We start from the raw sequence: 25,313 nt of genomic DNA on the forward strand, positions 1-25,313 counted from the left end.
TTTCAGTTGCTGGTCTTTGTTTACCGAAATTGCTACCATGGCTCCACCGAAAAACGGTGGGTGATGGAGAAAAACGGGGGTCATATTCGGATTCAAGAAATAATTTACATAAGAATCAGCAGGAATTATGTCAGGGCCAATATTCATGCATACCAGTGTAATTGAGTATATTTATATAAATTTTATTTTTTCAACTTGTTACTTACAAATACGCATTATTGCTAAACGGCAACAAACCCATATTTCTAATAAAAATTCATTTGATAAATAAAAGTATTTTTTTAATGTATTTTCCCCCTTATAAAAATTGTAAAAAAACTTTTTTGAAATAAAAAAACCGGGCTTTTAAGAGTTTACATAAATCTGTTTTTTTTTCCACGTTTGTTGCAACTTATTGATTTCAACAATATTTTGAGTTTGTCCAAATATTTGTAAATAAGGCTGGATTTCAGGGAGTTATTAGGTTACAATTTATTTCAACAGATGAAAACATTTTTGAGAAGGCGAATATGAAGTCTAGACATAGGGCTTATGACCTGGTTTAATTAGCCACTTGAAATGTACGTGCTTACACAACCAAAAAATGTATGTTTACTTGGTTCACCGAGAGGCACTTACACATTAACGTAGGCTTAGTAAACATTTAAACGATGATTATGATAAAATTATAAATAAACTTATCAATGAAACGTCTTGGTTTAGTTTTACTTTTTATTATTTTGACCAACGAGCGCTTTCGTTATATCGACCATTTATAACTTTATCAAAATCATTAACTATGGAGTTTTATCAAGAAATATCAACAAAAAACGTCAATAAAATTTAAACGCACTCTAAATGTGTGTAAATTTCGCTCAACAAAGTTTTGCTAAAGATCTTTAAAAATCATTGGCCTCTTCCAATTGAATAAACAGTTGATTTACTTGAAAGCGAAAAGTTGAGTAAATCTCAAAGTGTAACTTGACTTGAAAATATTATTTAAATCTTTTACAGTTTGCTAAAATACTTTTTAAATACCGCGTTTCGATGTTTTTAAAGTATTACTATATTCGATTGTTTTTAATTGATATAATCTACAACAATGTTTTGAGTATGTCGAAATGCTTGCCGACTGGCTGGATTTCCTCCCTAAGGAGTTGTTCATATTTAAATTTGTTGCAACAGAGAGGAAAACACTGAGAAAGGAATATGGAAGGCATTAACGGGGCTTATGACCTGTCATTGGCTCGTTTAAGTGGCCACTTCACACACTGTGTAACATTCATCATTCTGCCTATGTTTTAACAACCACATTTCCTCAACTCTTCCATCTGTTGACTTTTGTGAAGTAAAAGAGCTTAAACCTTTATCATGTGGGTGAGATTCATCCAACTGAACCAATTCACCTGGCGTGGCTTTGTACGCCTGAAAACAATTTTCATTCTCTTCTACTTCTTCTTTTACTGGGTAGTTAATTCAACAATGTTTGGAGTATGTCCAAATGCTTGCAGACTGGCTGGATTTCCTCCCGAGGGATTTGATCATATTTAATTTTGCTGCAACAGAGAGGGAAAAAACTTTTGACAAGTGAATATGGAAGTTTAGGCATTTACAGGGCTTATGACCTGTCATTGGCTGGTTTAAATGGCCACTTCACGCACTGTGTAACATTCACCATCCTGCCGAAGTTTTAACATCATCATCAGATTTCCTCAACTCTTCCATCTGTTGACTTTTGTGAAGTAAAAGAGCTGAAACCTTTATCATCAGGTCATAAGCCCTGTAAATGCCTAGACTTCCATATTCCCTTCTCAAAAGTGTTTTCCTTCTTTGTAGCAAGAAATTTAGATGTAATTTACTGTCACAAATAAGTTTTTTTTTATCAACCGTCCGAAATGAGTTTTTATTTTTTTTAACTTTTGGGAGAATAATTATAAATATTACGTATTTATGCATTATAATATAGCTATGTGTTATAAATAGAACAATATTTTGTTAACAAAGATAATAATAAAATACAAGCGTGGGCAGTTAATAATAAATCTCGGCTGTATAATCACTAAAGATAAAATTGATAAACCGTGTTCATTATTCTTGATAACAACTGATACAATATTGACATTAACTAGTCAACATATTGATATATAATATATATTTGTATATATAGAGCAATTGATCGAAAAATCTACATAACGTCAACGCTCTACGTAATTATTTCAAACAAATAATATATTAAATCGTAAAAAATATTAATACTATTTATTCAAAGACAGAAATTAAATTGCGAATACTTAAATTGGAATGCGGGCAACAAAATGATCGGCGCACTAAGCACGGTAATTGCTAATAAAAATATGTCAATCGAAGCTAAACTGGCAATGCACAACGGAGTTTTAGTCCGAACACTTGTGTATGGAAGTGGAACATGGAACCGACAGGGGAAGGATGAAAGCTGAGTAAACGCGGTTGAAATGCGATCTCTTCGACAAATGTGTAAGAAATCAATGTATGACAGGGTTTTCTTTTTATATATGGGAGTTGCTTTATTATTTACCTTGCTTATAATGTACAAAGTTTGTATTTCAAAAGTGGATTATTCTGCAAATTAATTTATCTTAACTGTTGGGATCAAGAAAGATATTCTAGAGCGGGCAAATAAGGAACTTTTTTAAATAAGGAAAGCATTTGCTCATGTGGAGAGGAAACCACTTAAAACTTTTAAGGAGAAGCTGGCCTGTTGACAGCAGTCAATAGGCCTTCCGTTCCACTAGAAGGGTGTTCGGCATTTTGTTCCTTTCTTTGGTTTACCAATTGCCTGCACTATATTGACCATGTATGATACTACCTCTCGTGTGAGCTATTTTGTATGGGGTTACGAATGATGAAAGCAGGCGAGAGTGTAAATATGTGTCCAGCATAGTTGATAAGATTGATAAAGAGTTTCTGAGATAGTTTGGTCATGTAGAATAAATGGACAACGACTGAATGGTAAAACAAGTATATATGGCGTAAATTAACAGTAACGTGAGACGAGGACGACCAAGAAAGAGTGGCATTATCAGATAAAACAAAATCTTAAGTCTGGTCATATCAGACAGAACCGAAGGGCATGTATGACAAAATGTATCTATGTGGAAGAGGCTAGGAATGTATGTTAGGATAGACCTGTGTGGCGGTCCATTCTCTCTACCTACCCCTACGGGGAAAATATCAAAACAAGGGGTTTGTACTGTAGTATGTGAAATTTGTAAGCTACTTTTTTTTTTTTTAATATCTTTGCATATTTTTATTTATTTATTTAACTTTTTGTACATAATGTTATTTGTACATTGGCAGGCCAAATGGCAATTGCTTTAAACCAACCAATAAAATAAAAGTTTTCCTTTTAAAATTCAAGTTACAGAACATATTCAATAGAAAATAAAGATTAAAAAGCTAAAGATTTATAAAAATAGAAATAAACGTATTTGTTTATAAATTACCTTAAATCAAAACTATTACTCAATGGGAAAAGGGAAAAAAGAGGAATAAGGAAAGGAGGAGAGATTAAGGAAGAGAAACGAAATGCTTCAGACGTGATTTAAACAGAGATAATGTAGTAACATCTTTGATGGTGGATGGGAGATGATTCCACAGTCGAGCCGCATGGACACTTTATGAGTTAGAGAAGAAAGAGGAATTGTGGATAGGTACTAAGAGAGTGCCTTGAGAATTCAAACGAAGGGGTAAACCATGAATTGATAAGCGTTGAAATTTTTCACCCAGGTATATAGGAGCGTACATCAAACAGAAGTGAGAGGGAGTGATAGTCTCTCGGCTGTCTAATTTTGAGCCATTTCAGTTGCCTACGATAATCAGAAATGTGGTCATATTTCCTAAGACCAAAAATGTACCTTATACATGTATTCTGAAGTCGTTCAAGTTTATAGAGTTACTCACAGCTTAAATCAGTCATGGATAATCTACGAGTAAATTATATTATGTATAACAAGTTACACAAAGAGCGTCCTTGAGGTGATTTTCACAAAAATGCCGCTTTATAAATTATCCAACTAGAATTGCGAGAAACATCGATATATTTAGTTACTCATTAAGCGTTTTTAAGATGTGTGTTTTTAATGATTATCGTTGTATTAGATAAATGTTTGTATACACTTGCCTTTGGTGTCATATTTTTTTTTTTATATAACCATTTTGTGTGGCTACATTGTAACACGAGTCTACGTAAGACTCAATACTTGATACATCTTTTTTATTTATTAAAATGGCCAAGTTGTATTTTTGTAATCTTTGAATGGACATTTTCACACCAGATTTGGAAAATAATTCATTATTTAATGATTCTCTATCCGCACCTAATAGTGCATAGCGCACTGCATTAGTACACCAATCACAGCGTATCTTGAACATTTATTGTTACATGACGGTAAGATGATCAGTTTTACGCTTCAGGTACCAGTCCAGGGGCTATAAAATATGTTAGCGTGAAAACACCCTATTAAATAAATATTTCTTTGAAAACCCTGTCAGGAATCGAACCCTAGACCTCTTGCGTGGTAGGCAAATGCGTTGACCATTACACCGACAAATTAGGAAAATAAACTTTGTATAAATATGCTGGATTACACAAAAAATATTTATCCTTGCTGTGCGAATAATAAGACGAAGCGTAAGACTGGTCGTCTTACCTTCATCTAACAAAAATGATCAAGATACGCTTCGATTGGAGTGCCAAATGGAATGATGATTACGATGATGCGAACAATAATCATACCAATGTAAGTGACACCAATATCACAATAAATCTGTTTTATTGTATAAAAAAGAGCATGAGAATATAACTTATAACAAGGAAGACAGGGACATGTGTAGTTTTTTTTTTTTTAAGAAAAAAGAGCAATACATAAGTTCTTATTATTTATTCAAATATTTGCATTTTCAGATCATTTCCAAAAAGTCTTAAGTCTCTTAGTCTTAAATAACTTGTGCTGTAAAAATGGAAATCTAGTTGTGGTAGAGTGGGATTTGAATCCGGGATCTTTGGTCCGTGAGTCCACAATACTACCACGGGACTACAACCCGGTTACTTTTATTTTTTTGTTGTTAATTATTACGGATTAATACGGGGACATACTAAAAAGCTGTAATATGTTATATTTTTATTAACGGACAGTGTCCATGTATACAATTTATAGGGTTTAAATATTACAATAAAAGAATAGTTTAAAACATTTTTAAAAAAAGAAAAGAAGCATTGACAAACATAAGGGACATCGAGACAAGATCTGGACTATTTATTTAGTGCTCGTTTAAATCGTTGTAAACTTGAACCAAAAAAGTCCAGATTTTGTCTCGAGTTAACAATACGACAAAGACGGGTCATTGTAGAATTAAGGCCATAGTTTGTTCTATGCTGATAGATGAACAGTACTCATTGTTTGTCAACCTACGAGTCGGAATATTGAAATATAATGTATTGACAAAGTTACCGTATTTTCGCAACCATATTACACTTTTTTACTCTGAAAGTTCAACAAGAAATGGGGGTGCGGTAATACAGTAATTTAAAATTGATTAAAAAATACCTGCATAGAAAAATATGGGTAAACCTCTTTTATTTATCTTTTTGACGATGCATACCTGTGAACTGTGAACAAATTGAGTATAAGATATAGTTACAGATCCGTATCTGTTATCTATAAACCTAATAATTATTATGTTTCATAGCATTTGATGCGGGATTATTGAATTCTGAAGTGCTTAACACATCATTATTACTAAAAATGTGTGGTTTAGTGATTTTTTTATCATTACTTAACACCTAGGCTGATACCAATATATATATATAACATATTTCCATACATAGAAATTGATTTGCTTATATCATCTAAAGGCCCGTTACACATAGAATCTCAAAATATACATTACATTTAGTCCATGTTGACTAAAATTTATCAGGGAGTAAAAACATAGGCAAAATTGTGAATTTATTTACTGTGCATGGAGATAATTGGTGAAATTTTATATTAAAGTTTGGTAAGGTATCCAAAATAAAACCCGCTTATTTGTTTTTTTTTTTTTTTAAATACACGTGAATGACAAAATAAAATGAAATTAATGAAATCAAAAAATTAATCAGTATTAAAATCTTATTAATGCATATTTTTTTTAAGCTGGACCCCTGCAGAAAAAATCAAAATGCAAAGCTTTCTCAATATACCCGTAATTAACCTAGCAAAATGCACTCAGTATACATACCCTGATTGATTTTTAATTATGTTACTTTTATTGGTCTACATAAAAATCCTTAATACTCGTTAAATACCCCATATAATAATAACATACCTTTTATAATAATAAAGTTTGTTTTAACACTATTATGCACCTATATCGTTAAACTGTAATTATTGTTAGTATATAAGGAAAGTTTGTGAATATTTTAGTCAGTTTGGTAATGTTCTAACAAGACGAAATGCGTCACATATATTTAAAAAAATAAAAGTGTTTAATTTTTTATACCTAACCAAATTAGAATGATAAATGTTACACAGTGTGTAAAGAGACCGGTTAAACCAGTAAACTATAAAAATCTTTGTTTATTACCTTTCCAAAAAGGCTTTTTGAGTAATTAATTTCGTAAGTACAGTTTTTATTGAAATTTAATTGTTTATTTTTTAACATAGGTATTATTCAAAATCCTGGCGAAAATATACGGTAATTTAAAAGCAATTTCCCTGAAGTTCTTTTCCCTTGAATACAAAAAGAATGGTTTTTTTTGTCCTAATCAAAGAATAATACATTTTATCATACGCTTTTTAAATGTCAACTTTATTGTGACAATGACCTTATTTCATTATCTGTGTCGCAATGAATTTCAATCTATGTGTATTCTTGTATGATGTCCAAATAAAATAATCAATGTAATATTAGTAAATATTTATTGACGTTCAATAAAATGTTTTACCACAAAGTTATTTATTCAAATCTGCAAGTACAAAAAATAGGTTCTTCGGCGGACTTATTGCTAAAATCAACACCTTCTAGCCAACCAAAAATTAGACTGCTCTAAAGATGAGTCGGTCAAAATTTTGTACTAAATAAATATATCAAGAGATTCGTATTTAGAGGATAAAACACGGGAGTTAACTTTTTGCCGTTTTTAAGTTAAAAATTCAGAAATTATCGCAATAACCTATTTTATACGTGAATAAAACACCTGATTCCACTTTCGTTGTAAAAATGCGTCTTTTGAGTTGAAATAAAAATCTCAAGTCCACTATGCTTTAATGCAAAAAACATCAAAGTCTTATACACACTATTTTAATATATAGTATAATTTTTCTTTAAATGATTATTTTACATTGTAAGTACTATATTGGTTAAAATTATCTAATTTGATTGAAAAGTTGAAATGTTTTTGCAATCGCAAAATCAGTAAATCTTGTTTCCTGAACATTTTATTCAATGTTACATTTAACATTTTGTAGCAAAGACAAACAAGGGCAGTAAAATAAGGGTTTACAATATATTCATAAACACGATCAACGTATGCATATAAGACTTCGAGATAAACGATGCCAATCCATCTTCATCCCACACTGCGTTGGTGGCGAAGGGATCAACGGAAAGCCGGAAGATCTATCCCAAAGAATTCCAAGTTGTGTGACGAACTGACTAATCTACACATTCTGGACATTGGGGTATAAAAATAAAAGCTTCTCTTAAATGATTTGATAAATAGCAAATTTTCACTTCTGGTGATACGATTGAGAACATGAAAATAAATTTGTTGCAACAGAGATGGGACATCACTTAAAGCATTAAAAAGGTCCATCTCAGTTCTTTATTTCTTCAATGAAGACCGATCAAGAGATTGCTCTAATTCAAAGTATCAATAATTACCCTTTTGCAAATCCTAGCAACCATGCCACTTTTCTTAAAAAACGGTGTTGGAGAGATTCGTTATATTAACTGACATAACTGAATAAAAGTACATTCTGTAGTACTGTAATAAAAGTGAGATCAGGTAATTTATTTTTTTATTTTATTGGGTTAACGAACAGTATGTACACAAAAGTGTCCTACATTTGGACACTTATACACACACCAAAAAAATTGGTCACATTTAATACAATAATTTAAATTATGTAAAAGATAAGAAATTAAAAATGTGGATATAATAATAAAGTTTATTAAATATCTGCTTCTCTTAATCTTCCTATGATTTTGACCCTTATTTACATACATTGTCATAAAAAATATCAGCTTCATTAAATGTATTGTCATATTGATCGCATATTTTAGGTATAGTAGATTGTTTCAAATAGTTTGTTTACGCTTTATCTGTGTAAAACAGAAGATTTTGTACCGTCGGTCTAAGTTTAGAAGGACACAGGAAGAGTAACCGAAAGAGAAGGAATAAAAAAGTTGATAAAATAAATGACTTGGTGTTGAAATATATTACAAATAAATAACTCAATGCACGGGCTGACAGAGATTACGTATTAATAATTAAATTATTTTTCTAATAACATTTTAATTAGAAGATTAAATTACGTCGGTACAAAAAATCTAAAAACAAATATTCTCAGTAGGTCATCACAAAAAGCACTCAAGTCCAATCTATTCGAATTAATATCTTCGAATCAATCAATCTGGCGGGAGATTGTCGATCGAACGGAGATCTCTTTCAAAAACCGCGCTATAATTTGTCTCCTGCGTTCGACCGATAATTCAATTTTCATCGGGTTTAATTGAAACATAGATTTTTGTAATGTCGTCATCGCTCGGTCGTAACGTATCGCAAGCATTTTATGGCTGAGAAATTTGCTGAAAAACAATTTGTTACATTGACAGAAAAGTGATAGCGGATTTTGGATATTTGAAACACATTATTTTGACACTAGTTTAGGGTTCGGCAACCATTGATGATAATATAATAACCCAAAAAACCATACTAAAAATAATATTTAAATATCCTCCTACCTTTTCATCAGATTTATTGTTTAAAGAGACCAAAGTCCTTTCAACTAGTCATGTCTGATCAACTTTTGGACCACAAGTAGTAAACAAAGAACACAACAGGAAATAAAAACAAGGTATTCCTCTAAAGTAAATTACTACGTACCAAAAAGTAAAACAACTTTGTCTAAGAGACATTTCTCTGTGGTAGGTCCAAGAATTTTTAATTTACTAGATCAAGTAACAAAGGAATCTGAGTCATTTTCGAAATTCAAATCTGGTTTGAGTAATTGGTTTGCTCGAACGGGAATGCATTTCTACGACCAAATGTGGACTAAATGGTAAATGATTAATATGTTTTTATAAATGTAAAATGTAATAATGTATAAAGTATCAATGATGTGTATAAACTTAATATATATGTATTTATAAAATATAATATAAATATGTATGTGCGAATATATATGTTTGTGAATGTATGGTTTTGAATGCATTACAAGTGCCCCGACTCAACACGGATTTTTTAGCGAGTCGGAGCAAGTTCACAGACATGGGTCGTTCCTGATTGTGTCGCTATAAACTGTGTCTCTGTCCTTAAAAAATGTATTTATAATGTAATTAATAAATAGATAATAAAAATATACGGTTTCGGTAAAGTGCAATAAAAATTATTTGTTAATTTATTCATAAAACTACGGAAGATTTGGAACGTGTCAGATCGATCACCTTGTAGCACTCGTGTTGAAAAAAATTGAAAAACCGAATTATTGAAAATATTAGATAAAATCAATTTGAAATGCACGTTTCTTAATGTTTTTTAAATCATCATTTTGTATAATGAGGAAATTCAGTGTTTTTTTTTTTATTTATGAATTTACTGCATAAATAAGTACATATTTAATGCCAGGGAATCTATATAAAAGTAGTGAATAATAAAATTAATGCGGAGAGCCCTCTGGTTAGGATAGATTCCATCTTACATGGCTCAGCCTGTTCTAAGATGGAGATTTTTATATTTTAAAGTATAAAGCACCGCTTCAGAGAGCTTGGGTTAAGTTCACTGGAAGAGCGGAGGCAGCAGCGTGGTGACTTGATTGCAGGGGCGAATCGTCAAAGTAAGCGATTGTGCACAGCTTACCATTATATTTGACTTTTAACAATAATAATTTATAGTAACCATGTTTATGGGAAAATAAATAAAGTATTATAAATCACCGTATTTATATTTCTACAAAAAAAATTCTATGAAGTGCGCCCAGACCATTCTTACTGAACGATGAAACTAGCCGATTACCTCAGCTTATTCTTCCATACAAAAAAGTAGACTGTATTTTTCGTCTTTAACCCAAGTCGGCTTTTTTAGTACTAAAACAAACTTGCAGATTACAAATATTATTAGAAGATTCTCTATTTGGAAACTAGTATTTCGAACATTATTTCCGAAGTACTATTTTTCTTTGATGGGATACCGTTGACATATTATGTAGCACATAGGACAGGTGGCGTTCGCAGTGGCCGTTTTAGGCATTATTCATTTAAAAAGAAATCGGCCAGTGCTCAAGTCTTGACAGTACTGTCAATAACAGATCATAATGGAAATATCTGCTGAATGTTATTGTGGTATTTGTTAATAAACTTTTGAACAAGTATTGTATTAAAATAGTGTAGAATAAAGCCACGTTTATCGCGTGGTTAATAATAATTGTTGTTTGAGTTGATTTTCACAGAACCACAAAAAAATAGTCATTCATAATTACATTACTTACATGTTATGTAAGTACTTATATGTAGTACAAATTAATGAATATTTTTAATAGATTACCTATAAAATAAAGCACGGCTCGCCACTGCTTGATTTAAACGTTCAAAATCTTTACTGAGCAATAAAATGTACCCAAGTTGAAATCAATGATCACTATAAATGAAAACTGCCATCTCAGAGGTCATTCATTGTAACTCAACACTACCTCCTTCTCATCCAACCCCAGGAAGAACTTCCTGACAAACCGAGTTGTGGAGAAATTGAATGGCCTTCTCGAGAAGGTGATTGGTGCTAGTTCAGTTAATGTGTTCAAAACCGCCTAGACGCACACATCAATTTATAATGTTTAACTCTTAAAAGACTGTGCTGAATAATCCCTTTGCAGCCGGTGGTGTAACACAATGTGACCACAAGCATAAGTCGAGATATTTTGAAATGTAAGCTAAAATACCAAATTATTTACAATGGTATGTGTTTAAAATGATCTTTACTCAAAGATGTTACATAAAAAATATAAAATTAAAGCATATTTATGCAAAATAAAGTTAGAAATTGTGTTCATTCCTTTTAAAATCCCGCCAGCGAGCGCTGCCGCCTGCGTCTGGTTGTCGACTGAATTCCGAATTACACTTACGACTGAATTTAGCGGAAATAGATCAACCGGGAGACTAGAAAGTATGCTATGCTAATACAACTCTTATTTGAATGCAAAAAAGAATATCAAATTTTTATTGCAAATAAATACTAGATTTTATTAGAATAAATAAAAACGCTGTTAAAACATATTCTTAGAATAATATTAAAATAAAACCTAAAAAAATAGCAAAAAAAACTTGTAAGAAATAAAATAATAGTACGTAATACGTAATATAATCAAATCATAATTAAACATACACAAAAATGACAACGTTAACACGTTTTTTAAAACTAGTTACGAACAAATTTTTTGAACACTTTAAATGAAATAACTTTGCACACTTCCTTGGGTACACTTACACTTATTTGTTTGACCAATTAGCGCTTTCATCCTCTAATGGACATCTTCAGACTGGCGAATATTACACAATGTAAGGATGATTTATAGAAATCAAAATATTATCTTAAGTGTGGAATGAGTGGAAGTGTACCAAGTATTTTTGATTAATAACTTATATGTAAATGTTTGTAAATATTACATCATTACAATGAAATTCCATCAAGAATTGTCAAAAAATAATTTGAATCAGATAAATTGTGAATAAATTGTAGAAACATTTCGGGAACACGGTGTGTTAAATACAGCGTCAGCTTAGTATACTACAAAAAACTTCACGCGACTGATGTGTTCTCTGTCCCACAAGTGGTATAATTCTGTATCGTGCTCTTTCGGTATTGTTTTCTCGGTCACTCAAGCTCCGCCCCTAACGAATAGTGTCCTTGTCGGTCTTCTGATATGCTATATTCTCGTGCTCTTTCTTATAAAATTTAATAAACCACTTATAATACTGGCATCTCTTTCGTTTGTTTTAATTTATTTTACAAAATGAAGAAATTGTTTTTTATAGAAAAAGCCCGTGCATTTTTTATAAAAATGTTTCCTTATTTTGGTGTAAAAAAGTCCATATAAGGATTACAAAAAATATGAGTTGGTTATTTAAAAAAATAAGAGAGTTATTAAATGTTTTTTACCCGAGGTAGACATCCGTTACCGCATAGCCACACATGAGTTAATAACCACGTACACTTGGTATACACGCATCGGCTTAATAGCTGATAGTGTATTATTAACAATAATAATAATACGTAGTTCTATACTTATATATCATGTACATTCTGATTCACTCGAGCGCGTCCAGAAGAAATTTCTAAAATAGATTAATTTTAAACTTCATATTCCAGCTGCTTTATTTAATTATAATCAATTGTTGTCTTCAGCAAATCTTTTAAGACTTCCTGATAGAAGAATCCTAACTGACCTAATATTACTTTTTAAGGTGATCAATTCATTAATTGACTGTCCAGATTTGCTGGAGTTGGTGTGTTTCCGTGTACCTGGTCGACATACCCGCCACAGATCTCCTTTTTGTTCTGCAAGTTCTAGAACCAACTATCACATGCACTCGCCTATCCCAAGGCTCCATAGATATGGCAATCAGTATGAGGACAAGGCTGATATATTTGGTTCTGGACTTGATAGTTATAAAACGAGTCTGATTTCTTTTTTTCTCTCGCAATATTATTCTTAAACTTTTCTTTATATGTAAATTTTTTTTTCCTTTTTTTGTTTTTTCATATTTATGTATTTATTTCTTTAATATTTTTGGTTGCTTATGTGTATTTACCTACTTGTTACTATTGTTATAGTTATGCAATTTTATAATTTTTTGTCATGTTTTTATATATGGATTTTTTTTTTCATATTTATGTTAAATATATGTTAAAGGCAATTTATGCCGTTTACGTTAAATAAATAAATAAATAAATAACAATTACAGAAAAAAAACTTAAACTTCTTAATTTAAATGCGTAGCTAATCAAATATAAGAACTAAACAATCATTGCCATATAAATATAAAGTATGTATATTTGATAGATTTTTAAACAGAGCCATAATTTTCTGGATTGTCACTGATTGAATACTGTCTGTCTGTCATTGGTTGATTTTGGAGAAATAGTTACGTCGTTCAAAGTAGTTCATTTTTATCAAAATTATTTTTATTATTTTTTTTTACACGTTTTCACTGAACTTCGTCATTATGGGGATTCGGGTAGCAAATGTTTGCAAACCCTGATTGAGCAGATAAAAAACGATCAGGTAATGTGTTAAAAAAGGGAAAAAAACATGTGTGAAGCAATCAAATACGGAAGATCAAAGGCCATATTATCTGCCTGCCGCCTACTTAATGTTCTAAACGTCAGCAGTTGCAGAGTGTGGAGGAAGCAAATCGAAGAGAAAAATATAATGTATCTACTCATTACCCAAGTACGTCTAGGATTAATGAAAAAACGACAAAAGGTTTATCGACGGTTGTCGACATAGCAAATTTTGTCGGTACGGTAGTCGTCGATTTAAGACCACGGTCTGCTCCGATACAGGCCGTAATTTAGTTATTTATTTATTTACTCCTTTTAAATTACATTTATATACATGGTCACAAACCAATTATGGCTTTTAAGGCTCAGTCCGTATTAACACATAATAATTAACAACACTAATATATAAAATAACCATATATACATAATAATTACATATGATGCAATACAAAAATAAAAAAATAACAATTCAAATAAACAAACAAACAAACAAACCATCACGCCGTTTCACTCTGTCTTTGCATACAGACCACGCTTCCTCAACATCCATACATCTTCTCATGCACGCACGCCGATTATTCCTACTCTTGACATGTCCATCTTAAAGTATTTGATGGATCGTGCCATGTCTTTCTCGGTATTCTTCGATTTCTGCATCCTTCAACATTCGCATCGTAGATCCTTTTAGCCGTTCTTTCGCTGACCATTCGCTCTACATGTCCAAACCAACGCAGCACCCCTTTCTTGATTATGTCGATAATGCATGTCTCAGCCTTACACAGTTCACGGATCTCGACATGTGTGCACCTATCATTCATCGTTTTAAGGCGTGCATTTGCCTGAGGGATCGCATTTCGACAGCATTTAACCTACTTTTATCATTATTTTTCAAATTCCATACCTCGCTCCCATAAATTAGAGTTGGCACTAGAACTCCATTGTGAACTGCTAGTTTTGCCTCCTACGATAAACATTCCAAAACATTAAAGAAGATTCCAAATTCAAGAAATAACATTAAATCCTTTGAATAATAATTACATGTGATACAATATTAAATTTAACGGTAAACTTAAAAGAAGAATCCAAATAAAAGATATAGGCAAAAAAATAATATACGTACTTAATAACAGGAAATCTATATAAAACCAATTAATGTTAAATCAAAACGGGGTGTTCTCTGTTTATTATAGTCTCCATCTAACATGGCACAGCCTGTTCTTATAAAACTTAAAAAATATAAATTAAACATGAAGTTACTTATTTTCTTTCCTCCTCGTTTACAAAAGGTAGTAGCTGCTCGATTGTGGAATACTCTACCCACTAGTGTTAGAGATGCCCCTTCTTTATTTACATTTCAATCTTGATTGAAATGTCAATGTTCAATCAAAATTGAAATGTCACTATCTAAATGTTTGGGTTCTTCCTTTCTCCTTCTTCTTTCCATCCTATCACCTCTCCTCTCCTCTCTTCATAGTATAGTGTATTTTTTTTAGTTTATTATTGTTTTAAATTGTTACATAAAATTGTTTTGTTAAAATATTTCCATGTACTTGTAATTTTCTCAAACTGAGCGGTTTGTGTAGGTAGGGAGAAATTGCCTTAAGGCAATATGTCCTTATATAGTGTCCATGCGGTTCGACTGTGGAATCATCTCCCATCCACCATCAAAGATGTTACTACATTATCTCTGTTTAAATCACGTCTGAAGAAACATTTCCTTTCTCTTCCTTAATCTCTCCTCCTTTCCTCTTTCCTCTTTTTTCCTTTTCCCATTGAGTAATTGTTTTGATTTAAGGTAATTTATTACGTTTATTTCTATTTTTATATATCTTTAGGTTTTTAATATTTTTTTCTATTGAACATGTTCTGTAACTTGAATTATAAAAATATAACTTTTATTTTATTGGTTGGTTAGAAGAAATTGGCATTTGGCAATTAGCTCACCAATGTGCAAATTACATTATGTACAAAAAGTTAAATAAATAAATAAAAATATGCCCGCCCTTGTATGTATATAAATTGTATATGTATACAGGGTGTTCTTTAAACCCTGTCACATCCGAAACCACGATGATCAGTATAGGCAAGAAGACATATTAGCATATTAAAAAAAATATTTAGAACAAATAAAAATTAAAAAAAAAAAACAAATGGTTGCTTACTTCTGCAGGGGAGAAGCGAGGGGGGCGCCACCGTACGGTTGATGGGGTATCAGACTCCCCCCTCCCCCTCCTTGGTTCCCCCTGCAGAAGTAAGAAACCATTTGTTTTTTTCTATATTTTATTTTTTAAAGATTTTAGTCGTTCTAAAAAAATATTTTAATGTGCCAATATGTCTTCTTGCCCATACTGATCATCGCGGTTTAGGATGTGACAGGGTTTAAAGAACACGTTGTATAAAGCGTAAAAAAATGGTATTCATAAACCATTATTAAAATATAAAAAAATAATTAAAATGAATAGAATAGCCGTAGTCATGAGCACCGCGAGAAAAGTTGACGTGGCGGGGGAAGAGATATGCGCAGGTCGAACCTAATTTCGTACTGTGTACGTGTGCTACTACTACTATCACGCTATTTCCCCGTAGGGGTAAGCAGAGAGAATGGACCGCCACACACGTCTATCCTGGCATACAATCCTTGCCTCTTCCACATTCATACATCTTGTCATACATGCCCTTCGGTTCTGTCTGCTTTTGACAAGACCAGACTTAAGATTTTGGTTTATCTGATCATGCCACGTCTTCCTTGGTCGTCCTCGTCTAACGTTGCCGTTCATTTTCGCCATATATACTTGTTTTACCATACTTTCGTCGTCCATTCGTTCTACGTGACCAAACCATCTCAGAGACCCTTTCTTAATCTTATCAATTATACATGTCTCAGATTTACACTCTCGCCTGATTTCATCATTCGTAACCCTGTCATACATTGATTTCCCACACATTTGTCTAAGAGATCGCATTTCAACCGCGTTCACTCGGCTTTCATCCTTCCTCTGCCAGTTACATGTTTCACTTCCATAAGTGTTGGGTCTAAAGTACTTATTAAAAAAATACCGTTTGTATTTTTTAATATCAACTTTGCCGGGAATTGAATTCAATACCTCATACATAGTAGGCAAACGCGCTAACCGCTAGATCACACGCTGCATTAAATTACGATTAATCTACTATTTATTTCAAATATGTTCTGCCTTTAAATTTTAAAGGGATGACTTGAAGAAAGTCAAAATTATATACTCTTGCCGGTTCATTTATATTTTTCGTTTGTTTACCCAGCTAAGCCCATTTTTTACAAAATGTGGTCGGAAGTGAACCGTAAAACCCCCGATTTCAGCCGATAAATGTATTAGGGCTTTTAGGTGTTGGGTTTAAATTTAATAAGGGGTTATTGGTTAGACGCCTTCCGATTATTATCAATTTCCCCAAGTGTAAACGTATCATTAAAGTAAAATGAAAAATCTGATTTTAAAAGCGATACGGAATATGGGTAGCAAAAATATTTAGGTATTTGAACACTTTAGAACTGAGAACTGTCTTAAAATGGTCATCCCACCAAAGCAGTAGACTTGTTTATATAAAATTATTTTTGCACTTCATGTTTTGTATTTGTATCTATGTGCTCTCTGTGTCACTCATAATTTGTGTAAATTTTTTTCGTGAACACAAAAGTTTCACAGCCATATGTCAGTACAGGGATAACACAAGCATCAAAAAGTTTCTTCTTTAAGTAATGTGAATACTTCGAGATTTTAGGATAAATGAGAGCTTACCAAAGGCTACCCATGCAAAACCTCGCCTCCTTTCTATTTCTACCTCTTGAATATCTTTCCCGAGCTTTATTTCGTGTCCTAGGTACATATAACTATCAACCTTTTCAATGATTTGTCCATTTACTAAGATGTTACATGATTGATTTGCATCACTCATTACTTTAGTTTTTGAAGCATTCAATTTCAAACCTATTTTAAGGACATATTATTCATTAAATTATCGATTGGTTTCGCAGGTACATAAGCTCCCTTATCTAGGTATTTCAAAATAAAATTATGGTCAAATAATGGTTTCCTTTTCGTATAAATGAAGAAAATTAGTAAGATGAGAAAAGTATTATTTAGTAACTCGTTTGCCCGTTTTGACAAAAAAACAACAACTATAAGTAGTTTATTTTATTAAACCTCACTTTTTTGTGCAACTGGGCCTAACACGGATCACAACATTCACAACCTAGTTTTAGTATCTATCGGTATTTTGTTTATTTTGTGAATAAAATCGATTCATCCCCAAAATTTTATTTAATGAAATCAGCCCTTTTGTTCAACAAAATCAGCTTTGTAATAATGTATCATGAACATCGGATATTTTTGAATTATTTTGTTGATCGTAGTGATTAGTTTGATATCAATGAATGATTAACTTCTAAAACATTGTGACTAACCCCACGCGCAACCTTTCTCCTGCGCAGTCAAAATCGCCACGCTTTCCTAATAGGAAATATCACGTTATTTTTTTAAACATTTTTAAAGTAATAAAGGTGTATGAAATACTGTCCAGTAAATAAAATATTTTTTTGCTAATTATTAGTAGCGTAAATATACTTTTAAATTTGTAATTTGAATTCCCTCAAAAACGGTGATTCCATTGGCCACGCCCTTAATACGTTACGATTCACGTTTATTTGTTCCTGCCATTGAAATTTGTGTAGAACAATTTCATAAATCTTGACGTCACAATAACCATGGCCAAACACGACGCGTTTTTCTACTAACATATTTTTATTGAATTTCTTTTTTACATTTGTGTATGAAAACATTTCTCTACAATATCCATATTGATTTTTTAAATACAAAGTATTATTCTTAATCCATTTCATATATTTTTATTAGTAAGTAGTATGTGATATTTCCCCATTCTGGAATAGGAAACTGTTTTACTACTTTGATTCCTTTGAGGCGCGGGGTTAGTATTACATTTAAAATCAGCGCATGCGCAAAAATTCAACTTAACCAACCCATGTTTTTTTTTATATACTGCGGCTAGTTTTCAACAAATTAAGCATTGAAATTGGTTGAAATTATGATATTTTATACTGAATTTTGAAATATAACTTTTTATAATGAAATTGTGGCAACATTGCTCATTAGTTTTTATTTTATTTAAACCTCCTAAACAGTGAATTGTTTGGACAGCAGATTTTTTAAAGTTTCTAGTACAAACCCAACGATTGCTTTCCTAATGGAACTTCATCGAACGCCCCGAGTATGCAGGTATATTACATCAAATGATTATATTTCTCAGTACCTTTGCTAACAAGTAATCAGTTGTACCGTGAACCAACTTGGATGAAAATTTAATGATTTTACATCTTTATTCGATTTGAAACAAGCATTGTGCAACAAAAAAGATCGAAAGAGTGTCAGACAGTTGATTGATAACACTTAACTCCATAATTACATTAGATTTAGATGTTAGGAACTAATTTAGTGCTGTGATAAAACTTAGAGAGAGGTCGGATTAACCATATTTTTTTCAAACCTTGATGTGTTTGTTATAAAGCTGTAACGGACTCTGTGAAGTAGGTACACGATTAAATATATTACACTTGGAGTCATTTTATTTCTGTGATAATCAGAATTATAATGAATGATTCTTTGTCTCATTGGTGAAAATAACAAAGTCACAATACGAAAATTTAATGAAAAAATATTTTTATATTAAATTTTTTCCTTTATTTTTACATATGCATTCCATAGGCAGCACTCTGGCCTCCGACCCGCCGAATAAAGCCGAAATATTGTCACGGAAACCGGTAGGTGTGAAGAAGATGCAGTTTGGGTTTAAGCTCTCCTGAGACATCATCAGCACGTGTCCAAGCCAGGTCCAACGCCGCACTCTTAAAACGCTCGTTATAGGAGGCTGCTGCGTCCGTTCTCGGACTTCAATATACAAAACGCACAATGAAAATAACTATAACTTTAAAAACATGTTTTAACATCATCATAATGCAATAATTTATTTATTTATTTATTTTATTTAATACCTCAATAATAGACATAATAAAGTTCATGCCCGTAATAGAAATGCCCACATGCCCACTAAGGAAAATCCAGTCATCAGCTCCTCTCTTGAAAATAGTTCTTGTCCTTGAGAGCTTAATACGCTCTTCTCAAAGATTGAGAGATGTCTCTGAGCAAAAGTCGTACGGGTTTTGAGTATGACATAATTTGTGCTCTGGGAAAAGCTCGTACGGACATTTTGCTGAGACCTCTCCTCATTGTTCGACCAGAAGTGTGTAAGTGCTTCTTTTAGGTACAGTTGTCTCATATCCAGCACCTTCATGTATTGAAAACAGTTCTTACATTATGTTCCTATTTTTTAAGTATGTCAACAATTTTCTTTTAAATGACGTACAGCCTTATTTTGTAATACTTTTGAGGCTTATATTTAAATTTTAAAAAAACAGATACAACTTATGTTTAACAATATTTTGAGTTTGTCCAAATTTTTGTAGACAAGGACTGGATTTGACTACCGGGGAGCTGTTTATATTAACATGTTACAACAGAGATAAAGAACACTTAGAGAAGGTAATTTTGAAGTCTAGGCATCTACAAGGCTTATAACCTGTCATTGGCAGGTTTAAGTGGCCACTTTACACACTGCGGAACATTCATCATTCTGCCCATATTTAAACATCTTTATTTCTTCAATTCAATTAGATGAATCTCACCCGCATAAATAAAGGTTTTAGTTCTTTTGTATATTTTAGTTTTTCTTATGTTATCTTAAATTTTCACTAAATGTACATACTTTTTTTTCACTGCTGCACTTAAATGTATTTCTAATAAATGTAAAAGCCCGTGGGGCGTGTAAATTAATAAATAAATAAACATGTTAATAAAACTTATGTTAATTCTTATTATGTTTGTGTGTGTAAAAATCCGTACAGAGATGCATTATTAAAAAAATATGTGTAGAAAAAAAAAATTGCTACAATTCGCTAAAGAAGTAAATACAGTTTTAACTCTCTCCTGAAAAATAGTCGGTTCGGGATTTACGAGTTTTAGAAGTTAGGCCGACGATACACTGAAAGAAATTGTTGCGTTCATTAAAAAAATACCGCTATTCGGGTAATTTAATGGCGGTTTGCTTAAAGGCCGTTTTATTTACAAAATAAATACTTTTATATCAGCATCGACATTAGTGAGTCAGGTTTAGTTATCTGAGATGGTCGGATGTAAACAGGCGTTTCGCGGGGTATCACAGATCATGGGTCTTTTCGTCAAAGCTCGCCGCCGTACACGGAAGGAGGAGCAATCAGAAATTCTGACACCTATAGGCCAGCGGTGGCGATGAGAAAATAAATTACCAACGTATTGTAACTCCCTAAAAAACGACGGACCTAAAAACCCATGAACATAAAAATCCCTAAAAGGCTGTTAACACGTGGACAATTTTTTTTGTCTCAGTAATCGACAATTTTCCACGTAAACAGCAATTTGTAAGACAAACTATTGTTGAAAAGAAGAAATGCATATTTGCTTTTGTATTTTTTCCGATCGATCCGTGGTATTACGATCATCTAAGGTGTAATGAAGAGTATTTTTCTTTATGTTCCTAATAACTACCTTAGACATAGGCGGCTTAAGCTGTTTTATCTTCCTGCTCGCAGAACCAGCCTGCCAAAGGTAATGCCAGTAGGAAGAGCCATGTCTTTATTTAACCGGAAAAACAAATTAATATTAAAACTAAACGTAGCGTCGACATAGAATAAAGGATGATCGTATTCTTTGCTAAGTGATCGTTGACGAGCCGGAAAACGATACTGGCTACTTTTTATCCCAAAAAAAAATCATTCCATGGCTTTTTTTTATAAATTAATAAACTCACTAATACCATGTTAGTGAAGCCGCGGGTAAAATTTGGTTTTTCTATTTAGTTTTTCTACTTGGTTTTTCGTATTTTTTATTTTCTCCCTATCTATCCTTGCCTCTATTATATACACCATGATCGGTCTGACACACGTTTTGTATATCCAAATTATGTTTCCAATAATCATGTGTTCATTGTACCATACGACATTTCTTAGGCATATAGATGTTTACTAACTGAGATGGATATGTTCTCATCATCACAATAGCTGCATCATCTGCGTGGCATGTGATGTTAATGACCTTATCTCCCTTAGTAGATTCACTACTTTTTAACATTCTTAAAAGCGTTTTTTTAAATATTTATTCTGCTTGTGTAAGAAAAGGTTTTTGGCGTATATATTGCTGTGCTATATTCAGTTATAAAAGTGCTAAACTTGTTTTGTTTCTTTGTTTCTTTGTGTTATTTTTTTAATGTTCATATTATTTCTGTCCCGAATCGAGTTGTTGTAACTTCTGGGAATGTCATTAAACGTATTATACTTGTAAAATACTTTGTGTTAAATGATTTATAAAAATAAAAAAAAACTTGTATCCTATATTCGAGAAAAAGTACATAACTCTGAAGTTGTTGGAATGGCCCTGTCGAATATTAGGATTTATAAAGTTTATGTCGCTTATGAGTAACGTTTCAAGGTAATAATGAATGATTTTGTATAGCCACGTGAGATATGTGATATATATATAAATAAAAAATATTAATTTTGAGATCATTCACTTTTCTTTTTTTATTTTAATCTCCGTCACTGGACATTAAACAGCCTCGCGGGACAACTCAATTTGTTCAAATTACTCTACTTGATGTCGGGAATTTCATTTATTCGTTACGGATAATCTCTGTTTGTGTTTGACTTATAATCTGTTACTGCAAAGAGAGTTACTTCTGCCCATATTACTCGTATATGGCCAGAGGTTAACAACACCTGGTTAAGGTAATCAACGGGAATGGATACGTTCGATATTTCTCAGGTAAAACATTAAGCCAAGCCGATTGCTTGGACAATAAAGTGGACACTTAAAAGCGTGTGATATAATTAATTATACTTTGATTGGGACTTAACGACATAAGAATGTATACTTCTCAATGTATTTTTGGGAAAAGAACTTCAGAAATTTTTTTTTTAAATTACCATCAACTCTTGCAGGGATTTTTTTTTCAGTTTTCAGTGCTGCAGAGCAGCGTTTATTTAATAATTAAAAATACATATAAGAATTTGTTACCCACGAAGTCTAAAGACTTTTCGGTGCGACAAATTTTATTTTTTATCACAGGTTTATATTACATTTATTTTATTGATATTTTACGAATTTGTTCGTAAACAGGCACTTTAAAGCATCTAGAAAATATTTCTTCAGTTCTTTTTTTTTCATTTGAAGATCTTTCATTTTAATGATGGTTTGTGGGAGATCATTGAACAACCTTGGAACAACGCAATTTAATGTTCGCTCCCCGAAGTAATTTGTAATTCGGGGAACAAACAGGGAGCCCTTAGTTTTTAATCTAGTGTTCTGAGTGTGGGAAACTCTTTTTTTATATTCCGGATCAACACAGTGATCTTCAATCAATTTGTAGTCACAAAGTTGTTTTACCGGCAGGACATTACAGAAATTAAAATAATAATAATAATAATAAATAAATAAAAAATAAAAAATAAATAAATAAAAAATAAAAAAAATAAAAAAATATTTACACCTTTATTTAATAACCTAAATTTAATACCATAGAATTAAGAAAAGTCCATAAGGAGCGTAGAATCATATTTGAATACATCGAACTGTGTCCAAAAATCCCAAACTTTCGACGCGCGCATTCGTGAAGTCGTCGCGTAATGTTGCACGATGGGAAAAAATATGTCGCTTATTACCACGTCGATAGTTATTTGTGATTGAGCTACTGGACTCTTACCTTCATGTAACAAAAATGATCACGATACACTGCGTTGGGTGTACCGATGCACTGCCTTATGTACGATTAGGTGCAGATAGGGAATGGAGATGACGATAATTTTTTTTATTATCAAATTTTATAAATGGTACATGTTTTTTTAAAATTCTATACATATCTACTTTTATACATCTAGTAAATGTTATAACAAAAAAGAGACTAACTCTTGTGCTTGGAAAGTTACTTACACTATTATAGTTGTTTATTTATTAGAGTTTATATAATTCTGAATGTACGAGTACATGAGAAAAAAACAAAAACATAGTATATATAAATAAAAACAGAAAATAATAATACGTTCATACTAATTAACATTTAGTGCTGTTTTTACACTTGTTCAAAAAAATTTATTTGAAATAACTTTAAATTTATTAATAGATATATTAGTTTTAATAGTTTTTAATTCATTGAGGAGATTATTGCAATTTTTGACACCTTTGAAGACAAAACTATTTTGACCGTGACTTGTGTGGAATTTAGGGATTTTAATATTATTTTGGTATCTAAGTGACTTATTTATCTTAAATTCTTTTAACATATTACAACAGAAATGAAGAACATTTTAGATAAGGTCTAGGCATCTGGGCATCGCCAGGGAGTTGAATCCAGTCCTTGTCTACAAAAAATTATACAAATTCAAAATATTGTTGATAAATTATTTTATTTTTTCTTCTTGGTAAATTTGTATAATGGAAGTTATTTTATAAATAGTGTCTTCTGTATAAACTTTAAATAATTTATAAAAAATATGTATTGAATGTTGAGAGTTTCTTTAAAATTACTTTATTAATTAATATTTGTACTATTTTAATAAGGTTTAATATGCACCACCCCGTCCAACAATACCTTATTGAAAGAAAGATTTTACAATTGAGTAATCAGCTATTTTTAAATTATTGATTTTGTAAATATTCCTTTATCTAATAAATATGTATATACATTTTCTAATACGTAAACACTAAAATAATATCCAGGCTAGGAGCATTTCAATCGAGCAACTTTTTTATTTCAGTTACCATGCCGCTTAACATGTGTCGTCTGATAATTGAAGCAAATTTAATTGGATTACAATAAATTGTATGAGATTATAAGATTATTTTTATAAATTGATATGAAATGTTCCTCTATAAAACAACTGGTTTTATTATTTCGTAATTGTTTTGCGATAAAGATTATCTGGTATTTAAAAAGCAATATTAATTAGGATGGAAGAATTTGTTTTACCCTCCCTCCCCGGTGATGTGAAGCTAGTACACATTGTATCTAATAACTTTTAATCTTAATAAATATTGGGTTTAGATTTTCAGTATTCCTCCATTACACATTTACGTGTCGACTGAAATAATTTGTTATTAAATAATAAGTACTCATTAGGCACAAAAAAGGCATTTTATCGGCAATCAGGGATGAATTATACCCACAGTATACCAATGGTTTGCATTGTTGCGTATGAAGAAAAAGTAAAAAATTTACGCCCGTCGCAGTCAGTCACGTAGTTGAGTACTAGCTACTTGGTAGCTCTCGGAAGTTGGCGCTGGTGCGTGTTTTGCCTACCGATTCACTTGAGTTGTTAGCGCTACCCAATGTTTTTTTCATGTTTTCAGCGGTTAGATTTAAAATATTATCATCTTTCAATTCAATTATGGTTAATTAAAGCCATCCCTTATAAATATTCAATTTTTCCCTTTTAAAATCTTTTATTTTTTTAATGTGTAGTGACTACACAGCACCGTAACGCGCGGGTGTTTTTAGGACAGTAAGGAAAATGTTGAACATTTACAAATACATAGACTCGTATTTTTTTTCACGCAAATAATAGATACGTTTAAATTGATAAAATAGGTCACATGGCAAAAGTAAAATAAAGCAACCCATTTTATCGAATACGCATCAAAAAAGAAGTTTAGTATTTAAAAAAAATTATTTAGACTATCTAACTAAG

At 31.7% G+C, this 25,313-nt stretch overlaps 1 protein-coding gene across 1 annotated transcript in view; it reads right to left on the minus strand.

Annotated features, from left to right (window-relative positions):
- Positions 1-25,313, minus strand: part of LOC148284778 (uncharacterized) — a gene marked incomplete at its 5' end in the record, with an annotated part of 72,083 nt that overhangs the window by 16,765 nt on the left and 30,005 nt on the right. The gene's annotated exons all lie outside the window — the stretch shown is intronic.

The sequence above is a fragment of the Micrasema longulum genome, unplaced genomic scaffold (assembly GCF_059751315.1).
Source record: "Micrasema longulum isolate JH-2025_06_02 unplaced genomic scaffold, ASM5975131v1 h1tg000090l, whole genome shotgun sequence".
Classification (NCBI taxonomy): Eukaryota; Metazoa; Arthropoda; class Insecta; order Trichoptera; family Brachycentridae; genus Micrasema; species Micrasema longulum.